The 20,421-nt window shown below is 40.2% G+C and overlaps 1 long non-coding RNA gene across 2 annotated transcripts in view; it reads right to left on the bottom strand.

Annotated features, from left to right (window-relative positions):
• LOC101705213 (uncharacterized) overlaps positions 1 to 20,421 on the bottom strand; it is a 203,386-nt gene that overhangs the window by 159,521 nt on the left and 23,444 nt on the right. The window contains exon 2 of one of the 2 annotated variants that reach the window (XR_015444016.1): positions 1 to 20,417. This exon is cut by the window's left edge and continues 20,447 nt beyond it. The exons of the other annotated variant lie outside the window; for it this stretch is intronic. This is a non-coding gene — a long non-coding RNA (uncharacterized LOC101705213). The remainder of the gene's footprint in view (positions 20,418 to 20,421) is intronic. 2 annotated transcript variants of the gene reach the window in all.

Raw genomic sequence — 20,421 nt, 5'->3', positions numbered from 1 at the left:
CTCTCTGTTGCTAAACTAGATTGCCACATACTGGGTAATTTATAAAATAAGTTTATTTCCCTCATGATTCTGGAGGCTGAGAAGTCCAAGGACAGGTACCCACTGTCCCTGTACCTAACCCACTCTTGGAATAATGACGTTAATCTTTTTATGAGGGCTCTAGCACCATGACCCAAACACCTCCCACTAGGCCCCTTTGTCCAATATCACTGCCTTAGGAATCAAGCTTCCATCATGAGAATTCTGGAAAACAAACATTCAAACCATAGTGAGTTTGCAAACTATGTTTCTCCATCACTACCAGCACACACTTCAGAGACAGCATAGGAGATCATGGTCATCCTGCATATGTCAGTGTTCCCAGAAGTTGTTTCTGCACTTTGACAGCTGCCGTATGTGATCATAGGTGAAAATGACTGCAGTTCACAGAAATACTCCACTAAACTAAAAGTAAATGCATTCTTAGCTCACCTTCCCCTTCAGAATCTCAGAAGTGTTTGGAGGCACTCCAGTATTACTCAAGATAGTGGAAGTGTGTGCAGAGAAGGTGGAGTGAAAAGAGGTACTGGTTTTCATTGACTGAGGTTAAAATCTATTGTTTATAAGATAGACAGACAGACAGACAGATAGATAGATAGATAGATAGATAGATAGATAGATAGATAGATCCATCTGAACACGTACTTGGGGTCTCTGCCAAAGCGTCAGAAGTGTCCCTTACAAGTGACAGGCCTGATGGTTAAGCTTGAATAGCTTCACACTACATCTGCATAATTCAGAAGTTGAAGATTAGAAAAGAAACCCTAAAGCCAGGACAGAGATTGATCAGAACTGAAACAGCACAGGAAGTCAGCAGCACATTCCCCTTTCACCATGGCCTGCCTCGCCCAGGCTGCCCGAATATCAGAGGCAAAGAGCACCCAGACAGAATGTAGAGAAAAGCAAGAAAAAATATGCTATTTATAAGTAAAAAGCTAAAATAGCAAACTTATATGGATTCACCTTATAAAAATTACTCAGATTTAATGAATTATTACCATATGTCATGTTACTAGCACTCCTAGGCATGGATTGAATTATATCTCCTCAAAAAAGATATGTTAGATACCTAACCTCCAATATCTCAGAATGTGATCTTAGCTCCAAATGGAGTATTTACGGACGTAATCAGGTTAAGATGAAGTCATTAGGCTAATTCATTATGGCCGGTGTCCTTATAAGAAGGAGAAATGTGGACACACATAGACAGTGATAGAGGGGAAATGACATGAAGAAATATAATACATCTACTACAATACAAGGCTACTAGGAGACAGGAGAGGGGAATGAATAGAGCCTTCCCTCATAGCCTTAGAAGAAAGAGATCCTGCTGACACCTTGACCTCAGACTCTCAGCCTCCAGAATTGAGAGAAAGAATACATTTCTGTTTAAGTTTCTCAGTTTGTAGTACTTTTTGCAGCAGCCCCAGGAAACTAATACTGTACAAACATTGCCTCCTTAAATCCTCACTATGTTCCATTAAGCTGAGTACTGTTACTATTCTATCTAACTCAGATTGAAACTGAGGCTTGGAGAAACTATAACATTGCTCAAGGTCACAGGAGTAACAGGAGATGGAACTGATTGGGGGGGGGTACTGGGGATTGAACTCGGGCCTCATGCTTGCGAGGCAGGCAGTGGAACCACTGAGCTAAATCTCCGGCCCTCCAGGCCCATGCTTTTGACCATTATGCAACACCAGCCCAGTTATCTTTGTACTCAGTGATTATCATTTCTAACTAGCAACATCCATGGGTAATATGTAGAACATTTAATCCCTTAAAACTACCAAAATACTACTTTTTAAAAACCTACTATTAATGCCTGCCTGGCAATTGTGAGGCCCTGAGTTTGATTCCCAGTACCAAACATAAAAAATAAAAACTCACTACTATCTAGGATATAAAGGCCACCTTATTTGAGAATAATTGGCACCAAAAAAGAGAAGAAGCCCTTAAAGTGAAATTAAAGACCAAAATTAATCATATATAACAGTTGAGGGAATAGCTTTTAAGATTACATTTTGAAGAAAAACTAAGTATTATTAATGTATTTACTATTAGGATGAATAAAAGTGAACATTTGACAGACAAGTTGAACCAAATTTCTAATAAAGTTATCTAATACCCTTTATTTTACATTTGATTTTCACAGCTTGATTATAAGGAAGGTCATTTTGGGGGAAAAAAAAGATATGTGTATATATATATATATATAAATCATTGATTGTCCCAGGGTCATCTATTATTTTTGGACATTGAGAATTTTCTTGTCAAAAGAATCCATGTAGTCATTATCCTTATTAAGGTTTTTCATCAACTCTCAAGTAGGTTAACTCTCCAAAAATGCCAATTGTAAATAGCTTTGGGTAACACTGAAACTGTTCTGCAATGTCACTTTTATGGACTTCATGATCTCTTGTCTCTTTTGCAAAAACTGTGCTTTCACCTTGCAATTTAAAGTACATGCTGCTGTCAGGTGTTTACAACTTGGTGCAATCAGAGGGATTTTGCTCCAGAAATATACCTTGAAGCACATGGATGAGATGAAAGCAGATAGATACTATATTATGTGCAGAGAAATATTGAAATAGGGACTAATATTATATACTATGACAAAAATATAGTTTCTCAGGTAACTTCATAATGTTTGGGACTCTGGTAATGCACACACACACACACACACACACACACACACACACACAAAACAGAGACCTCCCACATTAGCTTAGAACATAATTTCCCAAAGTGTATTTAGGGAGCTATAGTTCCCAGAGAAATTTTATATAGATATAGATATATAGATATAGATGGAATAGAATATATGTATATGTATGTATATATATATATATATATATGAAATAGAAAACAAGAGGGAGGTTGTGCATAAGCACATTTGGGAAACACTGAGTTAAATACAGATAAATTAATTTAAATGCTCCAAGACTTACCTGAGGCTATAATATACTAATAATGTACATTTTGAGTTTCTGAGAGCTAGATGCAACATATAACCTTGTATATTTGATGATAAAATTGTCTTTTCTAACATTTCATAAGGTCAGTGTTCAGAAGAGTGCACAGAAAACACTGGCTTAGAAAACCCTTTCTTTATATCTGGCACAAGTTTATACTTTAGTAAACTTTAGGTGAACAATCTCAAATCTGGGACTTCCAAACAAGTATGACTTCATTTTGTTTTGTCAAAATGTAACTCAGCTTCAAATGGCTTTGAGATTAGAACAATGGAATATCACAAGCAAAACACTAGACTAAAAGGAGAATTGACACAGTCCTCATGTATTGAGGGGGTTGGTTTCGTTGTACAGTGGGGTAGGCTGGTTAATCCCTAAGGTCCTGGGCAATACATGAATCCAGAACCAATGAAAAGAGTGACTCAGAGCAGCAACAGATGCTAAGGACAATGATTTCAGAAGCCATAGAATTGAAAACACAGGATGTCTTACCTCCCTAAGGCCTGGTCTAGTTTGTAACAGCATAAAGATACCAATAGGTAGATTTCTTTGCAAAGGAATTAATATATTTAAGGGATTTTTTAAAAAGACTCTTGCCAAGACTTAAGACTAAAAGTCCAACTGGAGAAGGGAGAAGAGTTATTGACAGGAAGGATGGTGGAGGATGATGCAGGATATCAAGTTTGAAACTCTCAAATAAAGCAAGAAACAAACTTAAGCTAGGAAAAGTGTTCCTATCTAAAAGAACCCTGTCAAACCAAAGAAAATGTCCCGGTGCTTCAGTCATTTACTTACTCAGTCCACAGATAGCAAAGTTTCTATGTTAATATGTTATTAAAAAGTCATTAATTTTAAAACTTCATATCTCTTTTTTTGCCTGTCATTTATTTATCATTTTTACCCTGTTCATATCCTTGAGGAGGTGAGTTGTCGTACATTATTAAATCATATAGAAAAATCCGAAGTAAAAGACAGATCAAAACTAATTAAGAGGCAGGCATCTGGGTTTAATTAGTCACTGCCACTGCACTCTCTAACAGGATTTCTATTAGCTCAGACTGGCTTCCTAGAAAAAGGAAGCAATCAAGTTCATGGAATAGAGGTTAATCTATCTTCCAGGTACTATATTCCAAGAAGATTATGTTGCCTGCATGTTTATATAAAAGGCAATGGATAAGGGAAGTTTTTACCTCTACTACTGGACCCTGAACATACCTGTCATCTTTTCCTCAGCCCAAACTCTGAATCAAGGATTCCTATGGAAGTTGCCACAGCTTGATGTTCACCTGTTTCACACTGCAGAATTTCCAAGAGTTACAGGTTAAGGGAAACTACCAGCCTTCTCTTCCATCTCTGGAAGGTGAAACTTGGGCCTTCAGGTTCCTTTCATTTAGGAAAAGCTATATGTATTTGTCAGCTTTGCATTACTGTAGCAAAATACCTGAGATAATCAAGTTAATAAGAAAAAAGTCTTATTTGGACTCATGATTTCAATGGCAGCAAAAGATTCACCCACTTAAACAGACTGAAGCTCATCAAGGATCCAGCAATTTTCTTCTTTCTCTTTCATTCCATCCAGGCTAGAAGTCTATTGGTTGGTACCAACCAAGGTGAGTCTTCACCACTCAGTTTGCTTGCCTATATGCTACTCATGTCTGAAAACACCCCACAGACATACTCAGAACTGTGCTTCACTGATATGCTACGCATTCCTTAATCCGGTCAAGTTGATGTTTCACGATTAATGGTGACATTTATAAATGCAAGTGAGGTTTCTGTGTCACTAGGAAAAACTCAGGAAGAAGGGAATGCAGTTTAAACTCAATCCTGGTCTCTTTCTTGTGATGTATTCATCAGGAACTTCACCCAGTTAGGTTGCAACTGTATACAGTTTTGCTAAAGACTCAGAAATACTCTTAATGTGAATGCTCCCTAATGTCACACCAAATAAAGCTACATGAAAAAACTTAAACTATCATCATCACCATACTTATATGTTACTCTACAGCTTTGTTTTATTAATTCACCCCATTTTAAGGTCTTATCCCATCACCTCAATTTGGAAGTATTTGGAAAACTAAGAACAAAATATATATATTTAGAATTGTTGAGAGCTTTTTTCAACATCTACTCAGTAAACCAAAAGACTTTAGAGATACAGAAGAATAGATGAGCAAAATTTCCCCTGAATTGTCAAATAAAAACCCAGTTCACCTTTTGGAAATTTGCCTATTGATTTTAGAGTTAAAATCCCTGACAAGGGCCTCAGTATCAGTAAGATGTAGTCAATTAAAGAGGAGTCTCTGAGTCTTTGATAGCAGATGCAAAACTGAGGTTCTTCTAGGAAGTAAAAAGAGCTTGGTTCTCATCTTTATGGACTGTCAGCCCAGAACCACACCTAGGCTGGTCTCAGGATGCCCTGGAGTGGGGATTCTTAACTGTAGTATTATTGACCCTTAAGAGTTAGGTCATTCTTTGGTGGGCTGAGGTGAAGAAACAACAGTCTTGTGCACAGTAGAATATAAGACGTTTGCCATCCTACTAAAGGGCCACTATGTGTCAGTCGTACCCCTGCCCTAGTGTGAAAATCAAAAAATGCCAAATGTGCCTTGAGGGTGAGGAGAAGAACAACCCCTAACAAGAATCATAGGCCTAGATGTAGGGCCAAAGCACTCATAAAACCACTCCTGTGGTTTAGAGCTAAACCCTGCCCCCAAATCTCAGGTGTTCAGAGGTAAGACTTTTGGAAGGTGGCTAGATAATGAAGGCTCTAACTTTATCTGTGGATTAATCCATTGATTGAGAGCATAATTTGATGGCATCATTGAGGGTTCATGCAAACAGGAGGCAGGGCCTACTTGAAGGTAGTGATCATGAAGTTGTGACCTTAGGAGCTATATATAGTCGCTGGTCCCTTCCTCAGGGCTCTTTCTCTTTCTCTGTTTCCTAGCTGCCACCAGGCAAGTCACTTTACTCTGTAATGTACTTCTGCATTGATATTTCTCCCTTGCCATAGTTTTAAGAGCAATGGAGTCACTTGATAATTGGCTGAAATTTCTGAAATTATGAACAGAAATAAACACTTCCTCATTTCAGTTGTTTTTCTCAGGTATTTTGTCACAGTGATGAAAAGACAAGTACCCAGAGAGATTTTAGATTGTTATCCCCAAATTTCTGGGCCAAAAAAAGGAAAGAAAATATCTTAGTATGTGAAACCTTAAGGTTATTTTTCACTGGTTGGCTGTCTCTATAATTTTAAAGTCCCAATATGCCTGTGGGAGAATTACAAATTTTAGATAGCTCTAAATTCTGATGAGTCCACCAGGATTTTAGCTGCCATAGGTATCCATCCTTAAAGAACCACAAAAAAATTCTTTAAAATATCTAGAGCTCTATATTTTACCCAGAATTTTTACTTTCATTACTTAAATCTGAATGAGTTGCTCATTTAGAATTGCACTGTTAGCACAAAGTAAAGCTCAACCCTGAGAAATCTTGGTCAATCACCACAATTTTAGTATCCAGATAGCTAAGTTTGACTCTTTCTGATGATCAGACAGTGGGCTCACTGGTGTTTTACAGCCACCCAGTAGGACAGATTAAGATTATGCCATCCACATGTAAATTGTATGTTTCTTTCTAGTTCCTAGGATAGGCAAAGAGGCATTCAAATTATCTAATTTATGCATGTGTGTGTGTGTACTTATGTATTCAGAAGAAAGGCATTATTATACACCACATAAATTAGATTTTGATCTGTCAGAACACATGTCTTTCCCAGATAGATACTGACAATAGTATTGTGAATTAGCCTTTGAGAAGCATGAACAGCCTGGCATGTATGATGAGGTATGACAGATTAGCCCATAAAAATGCCAGTCTGTATATTTAAAGACCAATGAAACAGCAATGATCCTTGAGAAAAGTTTTGTGTTGTTCTTAACCATTCTATTAGTGGCCTAAAAGAATACTGCAATGATCAGTACTAAACTAGTTTTCCATAAAATTTAAACCATTTTAGGATTAGGTTAAGCACAAAGCTACAATTTACATAAATGTCCCACAGAGTACTGACTCTGTAATTTGTGAGCAATCGAGATTCCCCTCATCCTAGCCTGATAGAATAAAACCTGAAGAGTTAATTTAACAATGATTGAGTCCCATTCCTCAGGGAAGGCCCTAAACTCTGTGGGACAGAAAGAAATAACCTCCTGAGATACTTTTAAGGTGAATAAAGGGCTTTTAACATGCAGTTGTTTTGCTGTATTGAGATAATAAGGGGTGAGGAACATATAGCACACAGCAGGGCTGTCGAGAATAATTAGTCATCTGATAGTCCACAAAGATTTGTTCTCCTGCCATTACAGAATACATTGCATACGTGGCAACATCCCCAAATCTACATTTGCAATTGTTTCTGACAAGCAAACTCCAAGACTCCCCTTAAAATCTATTATAACCTGATTTTTGGAAAGGATAAGTCGTTTATGAAAACATTTGAACCTAATAAGCTTACATATGACTCGTCTGGGTTCCATTTGTGGTGTTATCTTGATGACACAGCCAGTCTATGAGGCTTCCTGGCAGGCCTTAGCCAGCAAGGAGACAGTGGCCCATCCATTGCCCAGAAGCGGAGCCTTCTAGGCCAGCAGTTCTGAAAACAGTCGGAGGACACACTATCTCAGAATCATCTGAGCACCCCTAAAACTGCAGTTTCCAGGTCCTCTCCCCAGATTCCATGAATCTGTATTCTGGGGGCAGAAGGCGCTGGAATCTGAATTTCAACAAGCATCCACAAGTGACTCTATCCCACTAGAGTTTGATTCTAAAAGATGCTGGATGAAATTTGAGGAAAATTTCAAATTGGTCCCATTTTAATTTCCTCATGTCCAGAGCCTTAGCTTTTTGGTTGCATGTTTCGTCAACTGTAGTAACTATATATGTTGAGTGCCATATTCATTGAAGAGAAGAGTGCTAAGTTTAAACCCCAAGTGTCCACAGCCCCTTCCTAGTTCCCACTCTCTGTCACAACCACTTTTATTTGAGGTACTGCTTTTAGCCAGCACACACCCACACATGCAGCCTTAGAAGAGAAGATAAAAGGTTTCACCTCACCTTTCATGGGCCCACCTAGGCTATTTTATCCAAATATGTTAGTTTGGCCCTTTTAATAAATGTTGTATTTGTCAGAGGAAAAAGAGAACTTTGCCTCTTCTCTCCCTGTCCAATTACAATAATTAATTCATTTTTAAAAGGTACACTTCATTATTCACAAAACATTTGCAAAAATTACTCACCATGTGGGTTTGATATTAGTGCTACTCCCATACACTGATGTAGATATTTTGATAATTAAATAGCACCTTCTGTCTTCTTTATTAGTCACCCTACAATCACCCTACAATTTACAGTTATTGTTACCAAACAGCAAGATCCGTAACAAAAAATAGGAGAAACCTTTTTGGAAAGAAAATGTACACAGGAAATCAAAAGAGCTTTATGCCTCCTTATTATTAAGGAGGCACATCACATCAACATAATATCCTGTCATTTGATAAAGGGACAACACATTCTTCAAGGAAAAGAAATAGACTTTAGAAGTTGCTACTTAGACCAATGATTTTAAGTTAAATATTTTTTGAGAGAATGTATAATGCATCATATCTAAATCTTGCTCCTAATTTTAACCAGTTGGTAAACTTTTGTGTCTGCTTTCTTTCATATGCATGAAAAGCCATCTCTGACTTCCAGAGAATCCCAAACTAAGACTGTGTTTTACAATATGAGTCTTCCAAATACTTTGCAGAGTTAAAAACTAGAAATTCCTTCTCTATCATTGTGAGATAAACAATTTAAATGGAAGAAATATTTATTTTGTCTCAGACAAAACTCAGAAACTCAGAGGTTTCAGTTCATGATCACTTGGCCCTGTGTCCTTTGGACCTGTGGAAAGGCAGAACATCATGGCAGGAAGTTCATGACAGAATGTTATAGTTTGGATCCAAAATTACCCTCAAAAGGCTCATTTGTTTAGAAGATGATTGGATTAGGGGGTGCTATAGCTGGCCTGCTGGTAGGAGGTGGGGCCTGGTTGGAGGTGGGTCACTGGAAGCCTAACTGTTCCTCTTTTCTGTTTCCTGGTTGCCATGATGTGAGCAGATTTCTCTGCCCAGACCTTTCCCTCATGTTGTTTCTGCCTTGTACCCAGCAGACCATGGACTCGTACTTCTGAAACTGAAAATAAACTTCTCCTCCTTTAATTTTCAGGTGTCTGGAATTGTATCTCAGCAACAAAAAAGTGACTAAGACAGACAAACTTGCTTACCTCAAGGCAGCCAGAAAGCAAAAGAGAAAGGGAAAGGGGACTGGCCAGGGTCCCAGTATTGTCCTTCAAGGGCAAAACCCTCAGCAACCCAATCGCTCTCCACTAGGCCCAGCCTCCTAAAGCTTCCACAGACTTCCAACTGTAACATCAGCTGGGGCTCAAAGCTTTAATACATAAGCACCTTGGGAGCATTTAAGATCCAAATCATACCATCCATCACATCACACAGCTCATTTTAGTGTGTAAACATGACAATGATACATCACGGCAGAGTTTTCTAGGGACCCATGGATAACGGCAAGGATGAGACCCACAGCTTAAGTCAGTCTGTCCTCAAGGGGCCTTCCCCACATCCAGACCAGCTAACAGCTGCTGAGGAATGACGTGATACCCTCCTCTTGTGAAATTATTTTTGTAAAGAAGGATTGTATGATCAAATTCAATGAGAAAACACAATCAACTACAGATTTACAAAGCATATTGTCATAGCAAGGATCTGAAAACTCACAAAGACAATGCTAATCTTGTCTGAGGTGACATTCCTTCAACTTGTGTGACCACAGATTTTCTCTCATCACATCTATTCACATCCTGAGGATGCACAGTTCTGCAGTGTACACTGTTAGGCAGTTCTATCAGCACCTTGGTGTGTCCATGTTTCCACCACAACTGCAAAGAATCCTCCCATACCTGGCCACCAAGGGACCAGGGGTCACATTAGTCCCCAAACACTTTGATTGACTGCAGCTCCAGACCACAGAAAACTTGTTCTGGGTGGTGTGTGGAAACTCAGGAAAATGGCACATAGGTTTCCAGTGCCTCCCAAAATCCACTGGGTGGTACAGTGGACAGATGAACCTGACAATGTAAGACCAAACACTATGTTGTCTGTGAATACGCAGTTTAAAAGAAGATAGGCACATAAATTTACAATTAACCCTGGCATCCACAGAAAGCTACACAGCATGTGGGCCTAGTAACTGAGCTGGTCCTGTAAGGAAGGAAAACCAGGTGGAAGGATTCAAGGTGGAAGGATTCAGTAACTGCAATGCTGTGGGGTTATTGGAACCTGGAAGTGAAAATCTGAATGCTGAACCTTCAAACCCAGAAAATAGGAGAATGGTGGCTATCCTAAAATAATTAATAAAACCAAAAGAATCTCACACTGCCTTGGTAGTATTTTGATGAATCTGAAGAAAAGCAGTACATTTCTAGTGAATATCAGTCATTTTACTCATCAGCATACACCCACCCAACTTTTCATAAAGCAATGCCCAGATTTTAAAGGTGCATAGAGTAGTGGGATTGATTTACCTCTAACATTATCAGCATGGAATCACATTTCTCCCCTGAGTGGCTTGACAGGAAAAGCAAAAGCGTGAGTACTCTGGAAATTCTAGCTAAGCTCCTGGCTATCAGTCCGACTGCAAGGAAGGCAGAGAAAACTGATGAGAAAACCTAGGGCCTTGGTAATATCATGGGAGCCCCTGGGTCAAACCATACCTGAAGCTTGAATTCCATGGCTAATGAACTCCTTTATTATTTAAGACAGTTTAATCTGGGTTTTTTTAACCATTGCAGCAAGCACACACATAGATCTTAACTGACAAAATGTCCAAATAGTTTGCACTGATAAGCTGAGCTGCCAATAGGAATTTGGGAAACCAACTCAAAAAAGTGAAGGTGAAGCGAGGAAAGCTAACTGATCCAGAGACAGAGAGAGAGGAATGGGGTGGAGGAAGAATGAAGGATGAAATCATATGAATCATCATATGTAAGGGAAATTTGAAGAATAAGTGAACCAAATAAGGAAATGGAGGCTTAGGAAGGTAGAAAGGAGCCCAAGGGACTAAAGTACTGACGTCCACAGGACATGGGTAAGAAGACGAGTACAATTTTCTAATTTTTTCTCAAGGAAATATTTTTATTCAAAAGAACTACTACTATTTATTGAGACATAGTAGCCAGGCTGTGTTCAAGGCACCATTTATATAATAAATCAATCTCTTTACCTTTACTATGAGGTGGGTACAATCACTATCACTGTACAGAGGAAGTTGGAGCACAGAGGAGGTAATTGATTTGCTGATAGCCACACAGCTAGTAAATATCAGAACTAGAATCTAACCCTGGTATTCTGCCTTTAGAGTTTACTCTCTAAACAGGTATACTGTGCCTATCAGCTGTCAATATCTTTCTGGAGGTGCAACTTTTGTGCAAAGGCTTAAGAATGCAAGTGAAGATTTGTTTAATCAAAATTCTACATCTCACATTCAGTCTAATTTGGATGAATGGAATACTTATGCACATTTATATAAGTATTGTTCTCTCTTATGATGCTCAGTTAGAATGTAAGTAGCATTCACATCCTAGCATAAATGAGTTTGACAGAAAATTTTTATACCACCAAAGTAACCTGGGACCATATAAGTGTGCTAAGACCATAAGATACCACAAATCAAACAGCTCAGAAAAGAGAATTGAGTACCAATTTTCCTCTCACTATTCAGTGAATCAAGATGTGATCTCTCCTATCTAGCCTCTATCACCTGAAGCCCAAGACTTCATGCTTCACTGAGCTCAGCTTTAGAAGATGAGGTTTCAGTAGAAACAAAAATTAAAAATAAAAACCTCATGGGGCAGGCTTTCTAGGTAAAATACCAAATTTAATAAATGTTCATAATTTTGAATATTTGAGATGTCGTATCAGTTCATTTTTCATTGTCATAATGAAATATCTGGTGCTGGGTGACTTTATAAAGAAAAGAGGTTTATTCGGCTAACAGTTCTGAAGGTGAAAAGTCAAGGGACCACATTGGATGATGGCCTTTGTGCTGGCATGGGACATTGGGCATCATGCAAAGAAGAAAGCAGTGTGCATGTGTCTCTTCTGGTCTCTCTTCCTATAAAGCCATCGGTATTTAATCGTGTGGGCTCCACCTTATCTGACCCTAGCCACCTCCCAGTGGCAGACGCCTACACACCAGAGTCAGATAAAGTTGTTTTTTTTTCAAGTGACTGAAACTGTGTTTATTGAAAGAAGCATTGAAGTTAATATGGGGCCCACCTCACCACCCACTCTGACCCCCTAAGCCATGCAGGAGCAGGACTGAGGAGAGAGAAGCATGTGTGTGTTGGACAAGAACCCTAACTGCAGTTATTTCTTTGGGAGAAAGAAAGAAGAGGGGAAAGGTGGTGCTGAAATGATGAGCAGGGGTGAGATGGGTGTCGCCCTGATCTGGCTTAGGTGGAGTACTCCACAGAAGCGTCAAAGTGGACTCAATACTTCGTAGTTACATGAACCAAACTTATGGCTAAATGTGATTAAATTTTAATACATGATCTCTTGGGGGACACACTCAAAATATATCCAAACCATATCCAAACCATAGAAGATGTTAACATGAACTTTGAACAAAACTTTTTGAATAAATTAATAAAAAGCAAAGAACCAAGTAGTAAAAAAAAGACCTAAACCTATTTCAACCTAAATATCTGGAACCCATTTATACCTAGATACTGCCCTGGGAAACCTCTCAGTATGCTGACCATCCAACAGTTAGGATGTTCCTATTATCCTCCTTGACTGTAGGTTTTAGTCCTTCATTTCATGTCCATGTCCCTCTCTACCTTATATCCACAAGGGCAAGGGTTAGGGCCATCATCTTCACCACTCCCATTTAACCCAGAACTTGGGTGTAAAACTGGCTCTCAGGGATTAATAAATGAAAGCGAAGAGTGGCTACTCTAAATGAATGAACATTTCTACTAATCAACAATAAGTAGGAAACACAAGAGAAAAATGTGCAGAATATGTACATGAAAATTAATTAAAAATAAAACAATGGCATCAATTTTCACCCATTTTCCTTTCCCTTTAAATACAAAGCACAAAATAAAATGAAACACGTATCCCCTAGACGTGGAAAACAGTCCCTGTCACAGAATGACCTAACCTTTCTATGGGGCACCTTGGCTCTGTGTCTTGACATCTCTAAAATGTGCATGCCCTTTAGCTCATCAATTATGCTTTCAGGAATATGTCTTAAGAATATATAGAAATATTTATCTAAAAATGGTCAATGCATCATGTATATAATAACAAGGACAAATCTAAGTAAGTGCTGAGAGATGATTGCTTAACTGATGCACATTAGTAAAATGAAATTATATGTAGCATTTTTAGTTAACACATACTGAACCCTTTTATGGGTCAGACAACACACGAAGTATTTAACATACAATGTCTGATTTAACTCTCAAAGCACTCCAGGAATTGAGAATTACTTTGAGGGCCGTTTTCCATGGGAGGAAATTGTCATTTAAAGAGATGAAGTCACTTACTTGAGGTCACACAGCTAGTGAAGAACAGAAGAAAGGGTGACCTCCAAGCCAGGTTTGAGATCAATGACTATCTGTCCCCATGTTAAAGGTGTCAAATATGCACTCAGAGTCATGGAAAGGTGCCCCTGAGTTGCTGATATGTCAACTAAAGAGACAAATTACAAAACAGTATATAATACAATCACCTCTTTGTAAAATACATCATATTATATAAAAATACATAAGTTTCCATGTTGACATACACTCTGGCATAGCCATGTGTTTACCTTTGCACACAAACTAGGGGAATTTACATCTGAAGGTTGTCTCAGGGTTGGAAGGGTCATGGGACAATGGACTTTTCATTTCATTTTTGTTTACCTTGCTGTTTTTGGTTTTCTAGGATGTAAATAGGTCACTTATGCAATATTATTTATTGTAAAGAAATTCTTTTTAAGTCGATCTCAAAGTAGCCTAGAATTTCAGAGCGTCTTCCATGTGACCCAATCTCATCTCCTTTTTCTGAGCAAGATGACCAAGCCCAGAGAAACCAAGTGAGCATATCACTATCCAGTCCACAGCAGAGCCAGGAGTAGGACCTGTGCTCACCCAGGCTCTCACTGCCATCCTAGGTGCTCACTGGTGCGGTGAAGAATAACAGGACAAGACAAGAGCACACATTCATTTTCCTGAGTACCAATTGGTCCACTTTCTCTCACAGAATGACAGCTTTTCTGAGAGCTACTTGTGTGCCCTGGGAGACAGAAGGCTGCAGGAAAGTACACCAGGCCTGGTTGTCAGATGGTCTCCTAATAGCTCTGGATCATTTTCCCTTAACCAAGGCCTCTCAAGAGAGAGGACAATGAATTAGCAGCCCCAGCAACTCCCTCTAACGGTGAGGTCCCTATGGATACTCTGACTCAATGGGTATAGAAGAATCAATACCAGAATATTCCAAAGTATCTTTCTCTGTGATACTAACGGACACCTGCAAGTAAGGAACATAGGTCCATATACATCTTCAAGCATCAGTGTCTTAATTGGAAACTGAAAGCAATTGCTTCCATCCTAGCATATAACTTTTTGTGTCTATTGTTAGAAAGAACAGGCACATGGCTCTCTGCCAGAAGCCTTGAAATGGATCCATGTTCCTTGTAATTGTCATTTCTAATCCTAAAGAGATGAACCTGATGAATGGTAAAGAGGAAGCGGGCATGCACTGCCATGCTGCTCAGACAGATCTGGCCAAGCCCCACTGGTAACTTAGAACCACAGGCTGGGCAGGGGGGTAAAAGGCATCGAGGGCAAACTGGAAAGCTGCTGGAGAACCAGGGCAGGGAACCAGAGCATTGTCCAGGTGCATTGGCCAGGGAGAACTGGCCAGCTGTGCTCTCTCCATGTAACAACAGTTGAAAATAGACCTCAGGGCTCTGGAAGAGGCTGAGAGCACTCGACTCTTTCCTGTTAGCATCCACTATCCAAGGCAGTGAAATGATTCTGAAGCAAACTTTCTCCAGAAATAAGAGGATGTTGGTTGGTCCTCTCTGGGTCCTCTTTCATGAATTAAACTTGAAGGAAGAACTACCATGTCATTAAGGCTTTGGTTTTTTACCTCCCTCTTCCTGTCCCAAAGGATTGATGGCATAGGAACAGTTCCACTTTAGGGAAAAATGGGGATGAGAGACTGCAGTGTCTAGATAGTTGCACCAGCCATGGCTATCAAACAGAATGAGCTGTCTCAGGAACACCAAGATCCTTCTCACAGAAGGAGCAAGGACAAAAATCAGAAAGATGGCCCCATCCAGAAGAGGAAACTTTTACACCAAAGTGGGGTGCAAAATGAAACATGAGAAAGAAACATGAGAAAAATCAAAAGACATTTATAAAATTGTGAAGTCCACTGTGGCATATTACTGGTAATTTTCAGTGACTGACCACTTAGAAATATTTTTCTTAGGGGCCGGGGATTTAGCTCAGTGGTTCCACCACCTGCTGCGCAAGCACAAGGACTCGAGTTCGATCCCTGGTACCAAAAAAAAAAGGAAATGTTTTTCTTAGAAAAAAAAAAACAAAACTACTGCAGTGAATAGCTTTTTTCTTGGTTTAATAATAGAGAAAAATTTAAATACTTGATTGTGCTTTTTGACATTTGTTTATATTTGTTATTTGTATATATAAATACATTAGTAGATTTTAAATAAATCCTTACCTAAGAATTTGCTTTGGAAATTTTAATTTTTTTGACATTCCTATTTTAACTAGATTATCGAACTGTGGAAAACTGAGAGATGCATTATGATTTTTTAAAGAACATTACATCTAAAAACAAAAGAAAATTGAAAGCTGTTTCAAAATTATACCCAACTTCTCTAACACAAAGATGCACTAGTGGTCCCTCCTTAGAAGAATGTCCAGCTCTTGAAACATACAGTTGGGGGTCTTTTTACACCCTTGGTCACTCTGTGGTAGCTAGGACTGCTGTCACTAGGGCTGCCTTAATTTTAACTACTAAACATAGCACAATGGATGTGACCTCAAGCCCAAGTGTGGGTCTCGGTTACCTACACATTTCCAGCCTTGAGGATGTGTCATCAAATGTCTCCTGGCTTACACATAAACAAATCAGCTTGAAGAAGTCCCTTGAGCAGACAAACCTCTCTGTCTTTCCTCCCTCTGATGAAATATATCTGACATCTAAAGAAGTTCAAACCCAGACATTTCAGCCTTTCTCTGACTCCAGGCTTACATTTTGCAGTTAGAAAGCACTTGCCCCAGGGATTTTATTAAGCCAGTAAAAGCTAGCAGAAAGAACACTAGCCACAAAGTCAGAAAGCAAAGGTTCAAGTCACAATGAAGTCTCTGACTTGCACGTGTGATAAGAAAACTCTCTGAGCCACCATGTCCTCTCTGTAAATAGGGATAATGCTAGCTCTGCCTCCATCCTAAGACTGGATGGAAAGCAGATTTGTGTTCAAGCACTTGGTTCTCTGCCCATAGCTACATGTGCAGGTGGTAGATGGCTAGATGGGGACACACATCAGCTCTGCATGCTGCCCATCTCCCCGCCGGCTCTAGCCTCAACAGCCTTCCCAGAATGTCCCTCTCCTTGCACAAGTGGCCCAGCCATGTGCTGCAGAACAAGCCTGAGAGAGCTTACAAGAGACTCTAGGAGGCTTGCCTTCCTGGCTGCCCATCTGGACAAGTTCCAGTCTGGCCTTGCTCTGCCTCAGGCCCCATCTACTGACCCCCAGACAGCAAATACCACGGTTGTTTCTAATACTGGCCAGCTATGATGCTCCTGCCTATGGATTGTTGCTCATGGTAATCTTTGCTTTCTGCAGCAGGAACTGGTTGAGTCAAAAAGCTAGCTCCACAATAACAGTGCTAAACAAATCATGCCAGGCCTGGTATTTTTAGATACATGAAAATTCTCTCTGAGCACAGTGTGAGGGCCTGCAAAATTCAGGCGGTTTCCTATGGCTGGGAGAATACTGATAAGAGCTTTATCCAATTTACAAGGCAAGAGAAGGAAATAATCATGTGTGATGGAATTGGACAAATAGCCCAGCTCCAAACAATTATGAAATATAATGTAATTATAGAATACTGTGCCGGGGTCCTGGCAGTACTGGATTCTTCTCTTTCACGAATCAACAGTAATACAGAGTTTTGAGGCTGACAGACCTCATGAGTAACCAAAAACTGTTTGCAAGTAAAATTCAAAACAAAAACCAATATACATACACATGTGTACAAAATACATAGCCTTTTCTTTTACATTGCTTGAACTGGTTTCACAGTGCTCCATCAAGTAGGAGAAAGCACTTCAACGAATGCCAGTCCCCCCAAAACCCAATTCTGTAAATCAAAGAGAAAGAAATTTATATTCTACTGATGATTTCCTAGAGAGACGGGGAAGAAGTTTCATTACAGAAGCCACAAAGCAGAATTGGGTAAAGTTCCTCTGTGGGTTTTCTGTGTTCCACCTCTAGATTTCCTCCCTCCCAGCCTGACTTAACCCCCTTCACCACAACTGTCCCCGGCAGGTGGAAGGTGGCTCTCTCCCACTGCAAAAGGCACACAGCTGACAGGGCCTTCCCTCCTCTGAAGCTTGCTAACAGGGTGCTGCCCAACTACAGAGGTGGAATATGGCACTAACATGTGCACAAATATGTAAGAAGGAATCTTCCCTCTCTCTGAGTTGCAGTCCAGCCTGTGGACTGGGGGAAACAAAGGAAGGAAGAGAACATCAGGAAGGGAATGGAGAAGGCTGAGAGAAGACATCCTCCTTCTAAGGTGGGGAATAGATCCACCTATCTCTCCTCCTATCCCTTGTTCCTCAGTGCACATTTGAGCAGCCAGGAAGCCAAATTGACACCATAGGGATTGAGGTGTGAACAGTAGCCTTATCCCACATTCCTTCATCTTACAGTTGTCCTCTCCATCTAATGACCTGTCCCTCTGGAAGACTCAGATGTATACCCGTCACCTCTTCAGGCTCCTCCTCCAAACAGAGCTGGGCTTCCCCTGCAGTCACGGAGACCCACATGCAAGATGACTTTCCAGGTCCCCAGAGGAGACAGCAAGACACTAAGGGGAACTGGCCCCAGATCTGAGGTGTTGGCTCCTCATCCAAACAGCTCTTCATTCTGACCTAAGCTTCTTCCAATCGTGCCGTACGGTGCATGCCATGACAGGGCTCTTTCACCCCCACAGCCCTGACAAGAGTGAAGAGTAAACTCTGTCCATACAGGCACTCACCACCACTGCCTGGCACCCACCACGGTGACTCCCAAGGCTGGGCCACTGGGCAACACACCAGTCTTCACACTGCCACAAGGGTCAGCTTTCTAAAATCAAACCTTTTCTTGTTCTCCCTCTTCTTGCTCTCTCTCCTTCTCCCGCCCCCTTCTTCCTCCTCTTCCAACACCTTCAGAACAGAGCTTCCCTCTGCTTGTAGGGAGAAGATCAAATCTTTCAATAGTTTATTTTACCAAATCCCTCCCGAGCTGGCCTCTTCTTTTAGCAGGCTCTCCACCCTCCAGCCTCACTGAGCTTCTTAAGGTTCCCTGAGCATCTCAGATCTTTGTATATCCAGCTCTTTTCTTCCTCCTCCATCTCCTTCTTCACCCTCCTCTCTCCTCATCTTCCTGCTTCCTCCTCTTTCTTCTTCTCTTCCCCATCCCATTCCTCTTCCCCTTTCTGTTCCTTGTCCTGTTTTTTTTTTTCTTCCTCCTTCTCTTCCTTCTCATCCTCCTTCTTTGCCTCCTCTCTGTAGAGAGCCAGCTTCTCACCATCCTTCAGGTGTCACTCAATGCTCTGTTCCCAGGACCCCCCTCCTCACCAAAAACGTCATCTAAATCAGTTTTCCCACATACAGACCTATACACAGTCATAGTTCTCTGGCACAGAAAATGGACCCCAGATTCAGGATAACTCCTAAAAATCTTAATTGCTATAATCTTTGTTGTTGTTGTTTTAATTACTGCTTTGCTGTCCACCTAAAAGTTTACTGTTATTTCCAAGATGGCACAGACTGTGATTCATTCACCAAGCAACAACACCATTCATGACATAGGTTCCTAAAATCATGATCCTTGCTAGGTAAACGCTGATGAGCCAGTAAAGAACACAGCCAGTTTGAATTTTGGGGTTTTGGGAGGGACCTCCTGGAGTAACTCCAAAGAAGAGTCTCCATCCAGTTTATTAAACTAGGTCTTTTATGGGTCTTTTAGGGGGTTAGTGGAATGAACTTAGGTGGGGTGAGGCTTGGGGGGAGGGATGAGACTGGAGCAACAGAAAGAGAATGGCTGAGTATGTGGCTATAGCAATGGACACTGTGACCAAGCAGGTAGGGTGGGTGTGTTGTGTCCTAGTAGAGTAGGCAATGCTCCCAGAATCGGGCAGGGGAGCAGCAGGATGTAAGAACAGGCTCTGACTGGGGTGGCTGGATGGGGGTGGGAGTGGTAGGGGTGTCAGATCTATCAGTGTTATGGTAAGATATTATCATAACTTGTACTTCTCTTTCAGCCAAGGGTAATGTGATTTATTTTAAATAAAGTATTGTATTAGAAAGATCTGTGAAAGATTTTGTAAACTAAAACATTTTAGTACCAAATGAAAAAATTAAAGGCACCCTGAGATATCATAAGACTAGGATGAAGAATTATTACTTAAATTTGATTTGACAAAAATGACATAAGAAATAGTGCTTAAAAGATTTGTAACAGCTATCAAAGACTCAAAGATAAGAACTTTCTTCACCACCAACATCTTTAATGATAAGGTAAACGCTGCCTCAGAGATTTTAGAACATATTTCACTAAGAATGACCCCTCACCTGCATATCCTACGTTCGATACTCAGTTATGACAGTGTTCAAGATCAAAAACATGAGGGATGTCTGATGTTGACTTAGATTCCCACAGCAGTAGAAGAGATTTCTGCACTGTAAGTAATTAAAGTTATCTTATACCATATCTAAGTTTCTAAAGGAGCCTGAAGTGATCTGTGTCACATGTAACACTATTAATCCAAAACCTTTGTTTAAAAAGAAAATTTCTTTTTGGCTTGTCTTTAGCTGATAGTTCTGTGCCTCTTCAGTCATGGAGGCAAAGATGGTATTTCCACATTTGTGATTGCCAGTCCTTAAGACATTTGGCCCTGGGCATTAGCGAGTACATTTCTTTGTTCTATCTTCTTTCTTTTCCTTTTCTCTGTGTCTAGAAGAAGCCTCTCTGGAGTGAAGGTACCACCTGT

The sequence above is a fragment of the Heterocephalus glaber genome, unplaced genomic scaffold (genome assembly GCF_053883595.1).
Source record: "Heterocephalus glaber isolate CG9 unplaced genomic scaffold, H.glaber_assembly_v1.0 deba00001593, whole genome shotgun sequence".
Lineage (NCBI taxonomy): Eukaryota > Metazoa > Chordata > Mammalia > Rodentia > Bathyergidae > Heterocephalus > Heterocephalus glaber.
This window is presented reverse-complemented; position numbering and strand designations above follow the sequence as displayed.